Here is a 17096-nt window from a genome sequence, read left to right as displayed (position 1 = left end):
CTTTCAGGTCATCAACACACTACCAAAATTATACAACCATGACCTTATAAAAAGATTGAACAACAAAGATTTGAAACTAATTGGTTCTACGATTTAAGAGAATTAAATGAGTCCCAAATAACATTTATAACAATGAGTGAAAACAAATAAAGTAAAAATGAAATTAAAATAAAGAATTAACTAAAATGAAAAAAAAAGAAGCTTATTTTTAGCCAAACTAATAATTGGACCCCTTCCTAATGGCCCAGAGTATTTACTTCGGACAAGATACATTAAATCATAAGAGAGATTATTATGTAATGGAAAAAGAGGATAATAAGGATAAATAAGAGAAGAATAAAAGAGGATAGGAAAAGGATGATGAAAGCGTCATATATCATGTTGATGATCCCCTCTAAGTTTGCCTGCTTGTTTTCTAAAAGGAAAAAAAATTGAAACTTTTTTTTAAAAAAAACAATAAATCATTGTAGCCATAGAATTCTGTCTTAAACAACTTATTTAATTTCGTGTTATTTTTTTTAATTTAATTTTTTATAAACTAATTTGATATACAGTGGCTCCCAAAAGTGTTCGTACACTAAAGAAATTTGCAGAAATTGTGTTCTATACTTCTTAATAAAGCCTTTTATTAGTTGGGTTTTTTTTAATTAGCATCTTTAAATAGTTCTTAATAAAACTGACCAAATATTTTTATAAAAAATCAAGTAGTATTGTTCTAAAAAATAAATAAATAAAAGATGTCACAAAATTAGAACACAAAAGTCTTCGTACATCCAAACATTATTTATTTAAATTCATCATAAAAATATCTTTTGCGGCTTATTTTTCTTCTAATTGAAAAATACACTGAAATCGTTTGATTTCAGTATTTAATATCACAATTATTTATTCTATTTACTTTATTCTTAGATATGACGCGCATTCATAAAGAAACGAGTTTAGACGTACGAAAATTAATTATATTTCATTTTAAAGTTGAAAAATCAATTAGAAGCATTGCAACTATAACTTATCTACCTCATTCAACGGTGCAAAGCATAATAAAACGTTACAGAGAGGGAAAAAGGATTGCAAACAAGCCTCGTAATGGTCGCCCTCAAATTCTGTCAGCTAGATGTCAAAGAAATATTGTGAGTAAATTTTTAAAAAATCCACGTCTGAGTGCAATAAAGTTTACTTCACAATATAATGAATCAAATGGAACTTCTATTTCCAGTGAAACTATTCGTAGAATTCTTCGGAATGCTGGTATACATGGCCGCTCTGCAAGAAGAAAATTCTTTGTAAGTCAGAAGAACAGAATTGCTAGGCTTAAATTTGCCAAATCTATGATAAACCAGCCAGAGAGCTATTGGAATCGTGTCTTATTTGCAGATGAAAGTAAGTTTAACATCTTTGGGTCGGATGGGAGAATCATTGTATGGAGAAAAAAACCCGAAGAACTTAATCCCAAGAATTTAGTTGGAACAGTAAAACATGGTGGTGGAGGTGTCATGGTTTGGAAGTGTATGTCAGCGGCTGGAGTAGGCAATTTAGTATTCATTGATGGTATAATGGATCATAGTGTTTATATAAATATTCTCAATAATAATTTAAAAGTGTCAGCACAAAAATTGGGCATTTTAAACAACTTTGTGTATTACCAAGACAACGATCCTAAGCCCACTGCCATGAATGTTCGTCTTTTTTGCCTCTATCATTGCCCTCAAACCCTTAAAACACCAGCTCAATCACCGATTTAAACCCTATACAACATATTTGGAAAGAATTAGAGGTGCGAATAAGAAGTCACGACATTAAATCGAAAATTCAACTGAAAGCAGTAATGATCGAAGAATGGAACAAGATCGGTGCAGAAGTAACCGACCGTTTAGTTAAATCTATGCCCAAACGTTTAAAAGGTGTTATAAAGAATAAAGGATATCCTACTAAATACTAAACATTTATAAAAATTTAAAAATTTTCCTATTTAGTGATGTTTTTTTAAAGTGTATGATCACTTTTGTGTCCTATTTTTGTGCAATTTTATTTATTGTCATTTTTAAAAAAATAATTTGCATCGTATTTAAAATTTATTCTTCACGGCTTTATTAAGAACTGTAAAAATATGCTATGAAAAAATTTTCATGTAAAAATAAGAATATATAATGGTAAATAATGAGGTTTTTAATTGATTCTTGTTGGTGTACGAACACTTTTGGGAGCCACTGTATATTTCTAATTTTTAAAAATGCCTTTTAAAATAATAAGGTATAAAATATTTATCCTGTTAATTACACAAAGTTATATCCTTGTTTGAATCGATGTACATTAGAACAAAAGTATTTCAGTATTAATAAAAATATATATTTTGTAACATCAACTAAATATTTATCGTTTGATTCATAATGGAAAATTCAAATAAAATGTTTTAATAAATATATTTTCAAAATATTATACATTTTCGCATAATCTTTGTAGTAATCTAACATTGAATAAATAAAAGCTGCTCTAAAAACAAAATTTTCAAATTTATTATAAAACTTGTTCAAGTTGTCAAGTATAAGGTTTACTGTTGTAACTTCAAACTATTCCAGATTCGACTCAATCTTTTTCTAAAATTACATTCGTTTTTCGATCTTCAATTGCGACTTTCAAATTCAGTTTTCGTAGAATCGTATCCAACAAAATAATTGAGAAAGTAAACCCAATGTGAAATGTGAGTAGGATGCCAACTGACCTAAATTAATTACATTCTAAACTGTTCTTTAAATTTAAAATTGTTTTTTAAGAATTAATTATCTCTTTATTAAATATCAGTTATAAATAATACGCAAAAAAATTTTTTTTCTGCTTGTCTTATTTATACTAAAAGCAATGATCTAAAAAAAACGCATCGTTATAAAAGAATAATTATAGACAAATCTAAATCGATGAACTAACTGCATGGAAAGTTATAACCGTTGCTTCTGACTATTTTTTTTTTCTTTCTTTACTTTTTTTGTCAAAATAAATAAATTAATCGGATTAAGCTCACATCAGTGGTGAATTTCTTATTCTAGGCAGCTGCCTAAGGTCAATGAATTAACGTGAACTGCCAGGCTGATCGATTAAAAAATGTTTTTAGCCCAATTGCCAAATAAATAAATGTGCAATATACGAATTCTATGAATTATTAAATATTAGGATTAAAATGCGTGCTAGAATGAATTATAAAAATCGCCATAAAGTAATATTGGAGTAATAATTAATCATTTAACTGGCTACATTTTATTCTGTTTGACAAGTGTCGTAAAATAATAATTTTTATATTACAGTTGTTTGAAGTTTTATATTTCTTTATAATTTTTAGTAATAATTAAATACTTTTGCTTCCAATAAATTATTAACTAATTATTATATTTCATATTTCAATAATTTTATTACTTTATTAATTTTTCCGTGATATAGTATAAATAAATAAAAGTATATATATAATTTTTTGAAGCAGAATCGTGGCCGAAGAGAGAGAAAGCACGCTGAATTTTTAACTTCCTTTGATTTCCATTCCGGGAGGCATTATTTATGAATAAGCAGAAGCGACTAGCACAACATAGAACGGCACAAAATGAAATAAGGAAAAGCTAATGAAAATTTTATCCCAGTGATTATATACAGTGAGATTTTAATAGCAAGCAAGGGAATCATAGGGATCTTTTAGAAGAATTTGTTTAAGTCAGCAATATTTTACCCCTTCACTCGTAGCGTAGGAAAGCATTTTTACTGAACTTTCTGTTGCATTAATTAAATAGAAAAAGTGGAATGGGATCAGGAAATACGAGAATATTTTAGATTGAATATGAACTGAATTGAGCGGAAGAGTTAGTATCCAATTCTACAATTGAAAACGAAATCAGAAATATGACGAATATTGAAGGAGAAAATATTGAAAGTAAAACTAATCAAGCATATATTGGATTATTATTGTTAGCTGGTGTTTATAAATCATATGGCGAATCAACAAAAAGCTTATGGGATAAAGAAACTGCCAAAAATATATTTCGTGCAACAATGTCCTTCGAAATATTTTTCACTATATCGAGAGTTATTCGTTTTGATAATAAATCCACTCGTCAAGAAAGAAAAAATTTGCTGCAGTGCGAGATATCTGGGAAAAGTGGATAGAAATTCTACCAAAATTATATAATCCGAGTGAAAATATTACTGTAGATGTAGATTAGTAGGATTTCGTGGTCGATATCTTTTCAAACAGTATATACCAAGTAAGCCATCTAAATATGGGATCAAAATATGGACTTTATGTGACAGTAAAACTTCATATGTACTTAAAATACAAATTTACACTGGAAAAGAACAAAGGTCAAAGCCAGAGAAAAATCAGATAATGCGAGTAGTGTGTGATCTTACTTATGGGTATTCGGGGCACAATATTACATGTGATAATTTTTTTTCACATCTTACAACTTAGGACAACTTCTTCTAAAACAGAAAATGACTATGCTTGGCACCATTATAAAAAATAAATTAGAACTTCCTGAACAAATGCCATAAAAATCAGTTCCCAGGTCCTCATTTTATTTTACAGAAGACACAACAGTTGTAAACTACATCCCCAAAAAGAACAAGAATGTTATTCGTGCGATCACTTTGCATCATGACAAAGAAATTAGCAACAGACCTGACAAAAAACCCTTAAGGATCTTAGATTATAATTAAACTGAAGGGCCTGTGGATACTCTTGATCAACTTTTAAACACATACACTTGTATAAGAAAAACAAATCGCTGGCCCATGATAGTATTCTATAACATGCTTGATACTTCTGCGTGCAATGCATTTGTTCTATGGACTTCAGTACATAGTGAATGGAACGAAAACAAATTGACTAAAGGAAGACTATTTTTGGAAGAAGTGGGAAAAATCACACATTGAAGAAAGACCACACCTACCAAGAAGTGAGGACTCAATAAAAATATTGAAACGAATACAGAGAAAAAGGGAAAACGTACCATCTGGATCTGGTGAGATTACTTCATTGTGTGTCAAACGTGCAAGGTGCAATCTCTGTCCGTCAAGCAATGATAGCAAAACTAATATGTTATGCTGCAATTGCAAGAGTCACATTTGCAAATTTCATGTAAAATATTATTGTTCAAATTGTAATAAAAGTAAATTTCAATTTCGAATATTTTTCTGTTATTTTTATAGATGCTTTATAGTATTGTAAGTTTGAATTTCAAACATTTTTTTGTTATTTTTATAGCTGCTTTATATTATTAGATCTATTTTTAAACTTATATTACTATTGTTTAAACCATTGACACCTGTCAATTATTGCAAGAAAGGTTAGTTTTCTGAGTCGTGAAGTAAATACGAACAGAACAGCAGGGTTAAACACTGCCATATCTCGAACGATTTACTTTTATTTTTTATACTATATATTGTATTAAAAACACGAACAGATACTTATTTAGAAAAATTCTGTTATTTTATATTTCTTGGAATATTGCTTAAAGTTAATGGAATATAATAAATAAAATTCTTGCTTCAAAATTTAAGTTATACTATTATTTTATGAAATAAATATTGATGATATTAAAAACAAATAAGAAATGATAACATTTAAAAGCAAAATGGCACTAAAATTACCGATCCATAGCTAAACAGATTTACAAGGTATTCTTTTATTTATATCAAACACAGTTGCTGATTTAAAAATTCTGAATTTCGAAACAGACTTTGTTACCCAAAACAATATAATTATCCAAATTCTTCGTGAAATGTTTTACAAACATCGATTCAGATGTCAACATTTTTATGCTGTGAATAAACTTGTTATATCTATTTCAAACAATCTGAATCAACAATAACTTTGTCTAACTGTAACTTCCACATTTTTTTTTCTTTTTGAGTTATTGAGTCAGTGAACTTCTATTTCAAAAACATTTTCTAAAGACACACTCGGGGAAAAAAATGTTTTTGGTCTTCTTCATTGACCTGAACGCGACGAACTTTTCTCGCATCACTGCTTGAACTTCGAATTCTGTAATAGGAAATTACGTTATTCAATTCTATTAGAAAGAAGAAGTGTGTCCAGGTTACAGCTATGTGATATTTAATGTCGGTTATTTTATTCTTTCAGTAGTGTTTCTTTTGAATAAAAGCATCAATTTGTATTCAATCATTCTAAAATATTTGAATAATGCCTCGGACACGGCAATATAGAATTTGATATTTTATTGTTTATTTTTGTTGTGGCTTTAGATATAATTATCTGCTTGTTCGTTTGATAAATAGAAGAAACAGTTCCATTTCCTGATAACAACAGCGATAAACCTGCTTATTGTATACAAATGTTCTCATTGTTTATTCTTTTCATAGCAAACGATTTTTATAATACACAACTGTTAAAAATTAACTAATGCCTCGAATCAACCAGGAAAAGGAATTTTTAAAACATAATATGAAGGACAATTTACAGGAAGAAAATTGATGTGAAAAATAACATACTTTAATAATTTTTTTTGTGCTGATTAGTAATGATTTTTATACAAATGGGTTTCACATCATAATTCAAATTTGTTTCCTTAAATCAGTTGGACATTCATAGAAGAGTTTAACTTTCTTTTGTACTTGCGTAGCTTGTTAGAAGCCTTAAACAGAATTAAACTAAACTTTTTTATAAGAAAATGTCCACCACTTTAAATAAAGTGCCTCGAAAATTCAAATTATATTGAATAAATAAAATAAATCTGTTGTTTGTAAAATATTGGTAATGCATACACGATCATCGTCCTTGAATACTTTTATAATTTTAATTCTTTACTTTTATTTTGAGAAAATTAACAAATTAACTGCCAAAAATTTCTCAAAATTCAATTAATTATATTAAACAAATTTATTAGATTAGCAATTATCTTTTAAATATGGATGAATGATATGATTCTTTTTCAAAAGGCGTATTGAACGTTACTGTAAGTAAATGCAAAATTTGAAAGAAAAAAATATGTAAAATTATAAAATTCAGGCTTTGAAAAGCATTTATTTCCCATTACAATTATCTGTGAGTCATATTTTGTGGCAGTAAGTACAATAGATTTGTTTGGACACTGCATATGGATACTACAATTTATAATCTTAGATACATGCAAATTTCTCTTAAACGAGATACTAAATTTCTCAACAATAATTAAAGTATAAATTTCAGCATTTTTCAAATACGTTTTTAATAGTTAAAACAGATTCTTACAAGAATTAACTAAATCTACGATTCAGTATTGATCTGAGGTGCGAAATGGGTTGTTTGTTTGTTTCTTATGGCACTTGCCACCGACAAGCCCGCTGTTACGAAGACAGCGATTTAAACCTGAGGGGGCGTCTCTTATTTTTTATAGCAGCGCCAACTAGGGCCAAGAGTACGACTTTGCTACTCACGCATCACTCATTCGCTTGCACAACCCCTTTTTACAGGAGGGCACATTCACACATCTCACAGATAGAACAACAGAAGAACAACCATGCCCAAACCGGGACTCGAACCCGTGACGCCTAGATCACGGGGAAGACGCGCTACCCCTATGCCAGGACGCCGGCGCGAAATGGGTTGTAATATATGTCATGGCATGTTGGTATCAAAAAGGGAGAAAATAAATATTTAAATTTATTTAAGTCACGTAATTGCATAACTTTTTAAAAATTTTACACACTGTAGATAATGATATATTTTATTAAAAATTATTTTGCAGTTTACAACTTATAATCCCTTTAAAAAGGGGGAGGGGCATCCTTTAGCCTAAGATATCTTAAACTGTTAGCTTCCACTAAATGATAACTACGAGTATTTATTCTAGTTGCCTCACAACTGCATTTACTGCCTTCTTATTTCTTTCTTATTTTCCCAGTATTTGTCGTCAAAATTGCTATATAATAGCAAAAATGAAAATAATTTTTTCAAAAGTTTTTGTATACTTAAATGTAGAAGACAATTTTTAAACATATATCTCAGGTCAGAGCAGTAACTATAGAAATGTAAGGAACTGTCATAATCCGTTTGAGTAAGCAAGAAATTTAATAACATCCTTAAATTATTTAAGTTTTAATGAATGTTTAACCAATTTTTTATATTTATAATTTTAATTTTCTGATTGTATTGTTTCCGGAGCCCCGACCTTTTATGATTTTTGTTTCCACCCCCAAAATTTTGATAAAAATAATATATTTTATATATCATATTTTTTAAAACTTCTTTAATACATTTTAAGCGTAAATATATTTCATAATATATCATTATATTTATTAGGAAATCCTGTAATCATTTCGCTTATATTTTACTACTAGATGACACCTTGGGGCTGCAGTGGCCTGGTAGTAAGATCTCGGCTTCGGTACCGAAGGGTTTCAGGTTTGATACTTGATTCCACCAAAAACCGTCGTATGAGTGGGTCTGGTATATGTTAAATTCGTTGGGGCCAAACTTCCTCTTGCTGGTGTGATGTGGAAAGTTGGAGAGGGGTGTTCCAACTCAAGTTCCCTCCTCGTCATCTGACCACTGTTCAAAATTACACGGTCCGTCCCAAAATAACTCTAATGTTGCTTTAAAACGGGACGTTAATATAACTAAACTAAACTAGATGGCGCCTCGTTATTCAATCGAACTTAAATAAGATTAAGCAGTTAGTTGATAATGAAGTTCTAAAGCATATTTAAATATATTGTTATCATGCTACAGCATTTTAGAATTCTGGTCCATCAAAAAGAAAAATTAATTGCAAAGCTTTCAACAAACGAAATCTTATAATAAATAATCTCAGTAAAATGGAACGAGTCAGGTGAAATAAAAGCGTTTACAATCGCTTTAATGAAAATCTTTTATTACACTTCACTTAATATTTTAAATATAAATTTATTTATTGCTAGTTAATTTTACATTTTTTAAAAGTTCTTTTCCTATTCTATAAAGCGATTAATAATGCAAAAAAAATCATGTACAGAATTATTGTTTTTTAAATAATGAATTAAGGGTGATATCATAGAATCAAACTATAAATTATCATTCATAAATATCTCTTTATCTACTTGCATAAGATCTCTCGTAAAGGACCAAGAGACCTTTTATCAAAAGATAATGCAAGGATTATCAGAAAAGAAGCTTACATCTCCCACAATGTAATATATATATCCGATTATTCTACAATTATTTTTTTTATCTTTATAACCTACTTACGATTGCTGAAATAATCGATATACTGTGTAACATTTCGTAAGATGAACGACAGTTTCAAACCAAACCAAACGACAGTTTCAAAAAGAGCTACTATAGAATTTTTAACAATTATTAATTTATAACTAGAAAAAAATGAATAAAGAATTACACTGTACACGAATTCAATAATGTATTTATTTATTTATTTTATATCATATTAATTAACACATCATTATAAAAGTGTTTTATGTATTTTTATATTGTGTAAGTTATTATTAACGATTTATTGAATCTTATAAATCATTCAAATTAATTATTTCATTGCAAACGATTTGTATATTTATTTGTTAAATTCTTTAAGCTATAAACACATTATTGGGAATATTAAAGTATTATGAACAGTAATTTTGATTTTACTAAGGAATAAAATTTCTACATTATGTTAAATTCGTTTACATGTATGGTTTCAATTCAGGATTGTTTGCATTTAAAGCTATTTTATTTATTTACTTTGCCTATAAAAATTCAAGTTGATATTATATAAATGTTTCTAGTTATTTAGAAAATATTGCATATTTTCAGAACGATTGTTGAACAACATCCAACAAGTTCTCCTCAATCAGCTTGTTGAAATATCGAAGCCCGGATTAGAATTTTGTATACAGGTAAATATTTGAAATTATATAAAATGACCCTTCCATGAACATTACATTAATTTATCAGAGAATACATGAGTTTTTATACATAAATTTTATTTATATTTGGTAAGATGAAATAATTTCACGTTAATATTCAATAATTTTAATACAATTCATATATATAATTTCAAACTTTAATCATGAAGAAATTATTCCAAAGTTTGAAAAACGATTTTTTTTTTGTAAAATTATGTCAAATATATATCTAAATAAGTGCTTGTAAATATAAAAAAAAATTCAGCTTTGAAATCAGTAGCATAATTTTAATCGAAAGAACGAGTTAAATTCTAAAACAAAATTGCCTACAGTAAGGAATTTAATAAAAAGATACTTCTTTTTAAAAAAAATTATTATTATTCGTAATGTCAGGTTTGTGAAAATTAAATGGGTTTCTTCCTCTGGATGTCCATAAAGATAAAATTGTTTTAAGAAAGTTTTTAAAAAGTTTTAAAATTTTTTTGTATATGAATAAATTAATGACGAAAGGCCACAAATTTTCAAGTGGTTGCAAATTAAATATATATTTAAAATGTTCTAAAACACTCTCAATGCATTAAAAATAAAAAATAAATTATTTGTTGAATACTTTTTAGTGGAAACTGTGTAATTAATGGTTTTTTTAAAGCTCGATATTTCAGAGTTCTTATTTCCTTTAATTGTCATCAAAGTTTGGATGAAAATAGCAAAATATTAAGCTTTTTATCGTAATATTTTTTTAAAAAAAGCATTCCTGAAATTATGGATACTTTTGATATTCTATTATAAAATTTTACTGTTAATAACTTTAACCACAAATATCCCAATTTATATCAATATAAAATTCGAAGTATATTTCTTAGAATGTTCTTCTGAAAATATCTTATTTTCATTTGTTAGAGAAATCGTTTGGCATTTAAAGCGGCATGATGAAATGAAACAGCTTCAACACCAAGTACATCATATTGCAAAACATAATTATTTCATAAAAAAAGAAACAATTACTAGCTCAAAATTTTACATATTACAGAATTCTTATGGAAGAAAAAATTCTCATATTCTGACAAAATTCTATCAAGAATCTCAGCACTTTTAAAAACAGAAAGATTGAACATTTTTTCTGCTTACCATATTTCCGAGTAAAAAAATAAACAATTTTGAAAATAAAATAAAAATAGTAGAAAATAAGAAAGAAATATAAAGAAAATACAGTAGACGATGCAAAATATCTAAGAGATGTAATATTCATCTGCATATCATTAGCTTTATATCTCATAGCTTTCTATTTCCTTAAAGATGAGTTATTTTTTCTTGCTGCTATTAACAGTTCAAAATATCTATGTTTATGATAAAATGTTTCAAGATAGCTAGATCATCTCATTAATCGTAAAAACAAATTCACATAATTTGATTAAAGCATTCTTTCTTTTAAACGCAACCTATAATTCTTTATCGTAAAGTATAAAAAAAGCAATATATTTTGTATACTTTTAATCACATAATACCACTGCTTTATTTCTGTTAAAATTATAATCACCTCAAAAAGGATAAAAATGGTAGTAAAATTCGTAATGAATAAGTCTTAAGGAATATTAGTCTTCCAAATTTAAATTTCCTAAATATTATGCATCAGCCAATTGATTAAACATAAAAAAAGAAAAAAAAGATAAAGATAAATTTATAAAATTCATAATTTATAACTGCTGTGGATAATTTACTGCCAATTAATTCTTAATAAATATTTTAATATGGTTATGATATTTCTTCAGGAGCATTTCTTATAAAATTGATGTTTATTAAAAGAAATCTTAATGAAAGAAAATAGGTATATTTTTTTTCTTATTGTTGAAATTAATTTTTCTGTCAATCCAAGTATGTTTAAAGAAATTAATTCTTTGAAAATCTACATCATATTTCTGCACCATTTAAATAATTATAGAAAAGGTACCATTAAAGGTTCTGCATCGTTTAATTAATAATAGAATGGTCTTCACAATTCTTAAATGTAAAAGCAATATGAATAATAAGCTTTGATAAACTGATTTCTCTGAAATCGTAAATATTCTGAAAATAGATATCAACAAAAGCAAAATGGCAGAAAAATCAAGAAGAGGTATTATTGTTGTTACAAATTTGTGATTCACAGAAAAAGAAATTAACAGTTTTCGATCGAAAGTTACGTCAAAAATTCTAAAAAGGCCTTTTCAGTCTTTTTTTTTTTTTTTTTTTTTTTTTTTCAAATTATTTGGGCTCAAAAATTTTCTCAATTTCTCCCACACTTTTCGATATGCTATTTAAACCTCCCAAAACAATAAATCTCAGCGATGTATCACTTATTTGGCAAATTCTTCACATTGCCTTTGCGGTGGCTTACTGGTAAGATTTAAGGTTTGGGATCTGAGGATTCCAGGTTCAATACCCAGCCCTGTTAAACATTCACCAATCACATGACGGCGATGCGTGATAAATATGACGCCGAATGTCCTTCGTTTCAGCAGGTGGAACTTGAGGAAAGAAAACCACCTCAGACATCATCTTCGTTATTCTACCACGGTTCTAAATAAAAATCCATGTCGGCATAAGCTTCCGTGTTACTTCAAAGCGAGACCTAAATGAACGAAACTTCGACAAATCCAATTACAAGAACCGGAACAGCAGGCAATGATAATGTCACGCAAGCGGTATTGGGAGAAATGGAGAATCGGAGCCGGAATTATATTGAGAATTATATTGGGAAATCAAGAGTCACCCTAGTAACTAATGAAGTTACTCACTTTTTAAGATGGAATTATATGAATCAGCTAAGTAATACAGAAGGTTTTTACTAAAGATTAAAATTCTTTCAGGTATAGTATATATAACTAAAAGCTACTTTTGAATAAAATATTATAATATACAAAATCCTTTTAAACTTTAAAACGGTTTTTAATCAATATTAGAATTAATATATAATATTTTAAAAACCACCTATATCCAATTTTCTTCCTAAATTATTTATTGATATTTGTTAAATTAGTACTGCAAATTTTTTAACAAATTTTTAAATAAAAAAAATGGCATCTTCATTTGACGCATTGATGTAAACATACTTTTAAGCATGCGTTTATCACTTCTTTAAAGCCCATAAAATGCTTTAGAAAAATATATTAGTATAACAAAAAGAAATTTAAAAAAAATGATGGTAAAGTAGTTGGAAAAAAAGGCAAAATTTCGGCTAATCTCTAATTTATTAATTTAATTAATTTTTGTGTTTTGAAAAGTTGTAAATGTACATATATATATATAAACACAGTTCCAACAATTTTTATTTACATTAAAATAACGAAGGCGTTTTGCGTTGCGCACAGACAAAAATATTCCGTTTGAGCCAGAGGTACCAAATTAAGCACATGTTTATTTCTTTAGTAGGAGGTACTCACTAAATAAAAGGCTGTACAAAATTTTAATCTAAAATGTTTTCCCTCAATAAAGTGATGCATTTTATTGCACAAAAGCCATTCTTTATTCAACTTTAAAATTTAAAAAAATTAATTTTCCAGTAATACCAGTTATAGTTTAATGTAGTTTAATGTATTTTAATGTAATTTTAATAACTTTTCAAAATATTTGTAACTATATTTTATAATAATAATTTGTATCGTTTAATAATTTATATTTACACACGTTACGACGATATTAACTACATTTTTTGTGTGCAAGTTATTATTGTTATGAAATTACGGTCAAATAACAAAGACGAAATAAAAATTATTACTCTGCTTTCTTTCTTACTGCGAATTATTATTCTCTTTGCTTTTTCAAACGTTGATACTATTCAAACGTTCTAAAATGTATTTAACGTTAATTATTAAATGCAAGCATTCTAAAATGTATTTAACGTTAATTATTAAATGCAAGCATTCTAAAATGTATTTAACGTTAATTATTAAATGCAAACGTTCTAAAATGTATTTAACGTTAATTATTAAATGCAAACGTTCTAAAATGTATTTAACGTTAATTATTAAATGCAAACGTTCTAAAATGTATTTAACGTTAATTATTAAATGCAAACGTTCTAAATGTAAAAATGTATTATTTCATCATTTTAAGCAGCATTTTGCAAAAAGTTGAAAAAATATGAAAACTCCTAAAATTCAATCGAAATTAAATTATAAAATGTTGGCATTAATTTTCTGGATAAAGAATAATTCTTAGTAATTTAATATGATAGTATCTATTTTTTTATTTATTAATATATCAAATTTCATAGATTATCGGCAGCATTTAACTATCAACAGAGTCACCTCCGAATTATTCACTTAACTTTTACAAACGTTGACATTATTCAAATATTGTAAAATGTATCAATACTTATGAAAAAGAATTCTCAAGATGTTAAGCAAGAAGCTGGATGGGTGAGACAGTTCCTAAAATTAAACCGAAACTAAATTACAAAATGTTGCCAATAATTTTTTGGATGAAGAATAATTCTTAGTAATTTAATATGACAATATCTACTTTTTTTATTATTATTTATGAATATATCATATTTCACAGACGTTCTACAACATTTAATTATCAACAGAATAAAGACATAAAATTATCCCCAACTTGAAGAATTTAAATATTGTGGGTTATTCTTTCATTACAGAACAATTCTTTATGATGCAATTCAATATACGTAAGCCTTTTTTTTATTAATTTAGTTTTAGAAATCATCTAATATATAAAAATGAATTTTTATTTATTCTATTTTATGCCCTGTCGACCGTTCATCAGATTGTTATAAAACTTTGCTAACTTATTGCTTGCATTCACGCGAAGGTTATAAGCATAATACAATTATTATAATTAAAGTCAAAAAATAGATTAAATATTATTTTTACTTTTACTTTATATATCATTCACTATTTCAAAATTCACAATTATTTGTTCTGCTGTAGCAACGCGCCGAGTACCAGCTATTTCTTTATAAAAACAAAATTATTTAAAAAGAGAAAGAAGCAAAAACAAAACAAAAAAGAAGCAGAAAAAAAGTAAATTCGAATTACCATCATTAATTTTTGAGTCAATCCAAACGATTTTAAAGTTACCGATACTCACATTAACACCAACAAAAAATAATCAAGACACTTTGTAGCACATTTCTAGCTATCCAAAAATCAAAATCACATGATAAACTCCAACGCCCGTATGGCCATCATGCAATAACAAATCCCAGTGCAGGAATTCCCTTACAATAATAATATCGCAATAAGCGGACGTTATATGGGAAGACCGGGAGAACGGAGAGAGAGTGGGATGAGGATGAAAAAAGGAGGCGCAAGAGTCATCCCAGTAACCCAATTGGCGTAGAGAGGGAGTGAGTGAAATTTTTACCCACCTGGAGATCAAGAGGAGTCTGGAGTGGTAGACGTTCGAGGAGGGGCTGCCGTTCGCCCGACGTCCATCCGACGTTCTGTCGTCTCGGCAGACGTTGGAAATCGACCACCCTATCGAAAAGAACACCCTCAGGGTCAATGTCCTGGAGGGGGTTGCCTGCTTGATAGATTGAGCGCCGGTTTTTGGCGCCAGGGCGACAAAAAATCGATGGTTCAGTCTTGTTTGGAATAAATGTCAATGGAATAATAAAAAGCGCGGGAAAGAAGATGAATGGGCAAAGAATTTGTTCCACTGTGCTTCTTTTGTGGATGGAAATGAAGTATGTTGTTGGTGAAGTGCCAGATAAAAAAAATGTATTTAAAAAAGTTATAATGAAATGGAAATTTATTGATAGTTCGCTTTTATAATTACTCAAATACCTTTTCTAAAACGATGAAGAAATGAAACAGAATTTTGGATGAGTAAGTTTAATATCATTTTAAATCAAATTAGAGCCTGTATTTAAAACACTTCTTCTAGGCATAAAAATTTGAAATTTTGAGGTTTAAAATAATGTCATTATGAAAGGACTATTTCACAAGAATTTGTGTGTTTTTAAATAATTTATAATCATGATACGTGGCTCCCTCACATAGGAGATTCGGGGGGGGGGGTGATTGTCCGGTAGTAAAATCTCGATTTCGCGACTAATGGATTCCAGGTTGAAACCAATAATACTGAAGACTCACTATATATGAAGCTTGAGGCCCTTTAAATTTGATACTGGGAATCCAACATGCTTACATTTGTGTGACGCATAAATCAGGAGAGATAATGCCGTCTCAAGTGGCGTCCTCGCCATCTAATCACTGTTGAAAATGACTGCCCGAACCATCGTGTTTCGATCCACTATATTACTTGACACGGAATATTAATATAACTAAATTAAATTTTATCTTCAAGTCCTGTTATATAATAACAAGATATCCGATAACTTGAAGAAAAAATAAAGTAATCGGATAAAAAGAAGTGGGGGAGGGCACACTTTCTTTAGCCAAAAATAATTTTTAGGATTTTAAATAGTTTTAATGATTTATCAATTTTGCTTAAATAACGCTAGGACAAAATATTTATATAATTTCGAGAGAAATAAGGGGAAATTCGGAAAAAGGGTGGCTCTGCTTGGAAAGCGAATATACAAGGCTTGATAACAAAGATTTGGGCTACATGGTACAAGTTTAATCAAACATTATAGTTCAAACATTATTATTTTGTTCTTGTGTGAAAGATTAGAGAATGGACTGCAGGCCCATGTATCAAGTTTATCATTTGACATAAGCTTATGATGTTAATATCTCATGAATAAAATGTTATTTAATAAATTAAATAAAATATCAAATAAGAAAGAACATTTTTCATGCAAGGTTTTACTAAACAAATTGGTAAATTTAATTTTAAATTTTGTTCATTTATTTTTAAATGTGTTTTTTTAAAATGTTTTTCTTTTTTATAAAAAACATTAGGAAAAGAAAAATTGTTAAAGATAATTAGAAATATTCATTTCATAAAATTTCATATGTTTGGATTTTGAATAAAAAGAAATTGCGGTAATCTCAATAAATACCTTTATATTACGCAAAAAATTACGAACTATTTTCGAATAATAAACATTTATAATCGACTACTTGTAATAGGTGGATTTCATATATGTATATAATGCTAATCTTACTTTGGATGCAGCCGATATAAAAACAGACGCTTTCATTTCTTCGAATATTGTATCAAATTATTTATATGAAATAATTTAAAATCGCATAAAGGCTGTATAACAATATAATGATAATATATAAATAATCTGTATATAATTATATAAAAAATACTGAAAGGGATCATTTGGA

At 28.0% G+C, this 17096-nt stretch overlaps 1 protein-coding gene across 3 annotated transcripts in view; it reads right to left on the bottom strand.

The window, feature by feature from the left end:
- LOC129980985 (kelch-like protein 17) overlaps positions 1 to 17096 on the bottom strand; it is a 141956-nt gene that overhangs the window by 66513 nt on the left and 58347 nt on the right. Inside the window, exon 1 of one of the 3 annotated variants that reach the window (XM_056091550.1) lies at positions 15221 to 15280. The exons of the other annotated variants lie outside the window; for them this stretch is intronic. The gene's annotated coding sequence lies outside the window, so the exon portion shown is untranslated. Of the gene's footprint in view, positions 1 to 15220; positions 15281 to 17096 lie in introns of those variants that run through there. 3 annotated transcript variants of the gene reach the window in all.

This window comes from Argiope bruennichi, chromosome 8, assembly GCF_947563725.1.
Source record: "Argiope bruennichi chromosome 8, qqArgBrue1.1, whole genome shotgun sequence".
In the NCBI taxonomy this organism is placed as follows: Eukaryota; Metazoa; Arthropoda; class Arachnida; order Araneae; family Araneidae; genus Argiope; species Argiope bruennichi.
This window is presented reverse-complemented; position numbering and strand designations above follow the sequence as displayed.